This window comes from Uloborus diversus, chromosome 5, assembly GCF_026930045.1.
Source record: "Uloborus diversus isolate 005 chromosome 5, Udiv.v.3.1, whole genome shotgun sequence".
NCBI classification, from domain to species: Eukaryota; Metazoa; Arthropoda; class Arachnida; order Araneae; family Uloboridae; genus Uloborus; species Uloborus diversus.
Window position 1 is genome coordinate 136,256,158 of NC_072735.1, and position 797 is coordinate 136,256,954.

Consider the following 797-nt stretch of genomic DNA (forward strand, 5'->3'; position numbering starts at 1 on the left):
ATCAGTCTATGTATGTATGTCTGTTCCTATGTGGTGTTCTTCAGGCTAAACGCCTTGACCAATTTTGGTAATTCTTACGTCAATCGATTTATCTTAACCTTGGGAGTGTCACTAAACACATCACAGTAATCAAAATTCACCATATCAACAACCAGTTGCCAATATTTTGTCAGTTCTGTATCGGTGCACGTTGGGTGTTGCACACTGTGTCGCACGCTACCTGCGTGCTACAAATGCAGGTAATTTTCGCTGCCTCAATATTTTTGTTAAATAAGTCAACTAATTAGGGTCTCAATGGCCGAGTGGTCTAAGCGATTGCTTCTCCCATTTGAGGTGGTGGGCCAAAACACCCTCGCTCCGGATGTACTTTCCCCTCTTTCTGATATAAATTCTTTCATGTGTTCTTTATATGTATTCTGTAGGGTAAAAAAAATACATTATGCGTAACGGAAGGCAAGACACTCAGATTGTAGTCCTCATCAAAATAAACCCGGGCAATAAGCACCAAGAGAAAGAAAGTCTACTGATTCGATTTTCATGTCTAACACATATTGCATTTGTTTTTGCCTTGATTCAAGGGTCTGAGTTTCGCGACTTGTACTCTCTTGAGAGAATTTTTTAGTTTCCTGAGAAAGATTTGACTGATGACATTTCCGATTTTACGTCATCATGAGTTATACATGCTGTTTATATAGCTGTGCTGCGGTTGATTTACGTTCGCGCATTTTTGCCGAAGGTCAAGCACATGTAGCTTTAAGCCGAGTTAGGTCCCTAGAGGGACTAATTATCAGTAGTTT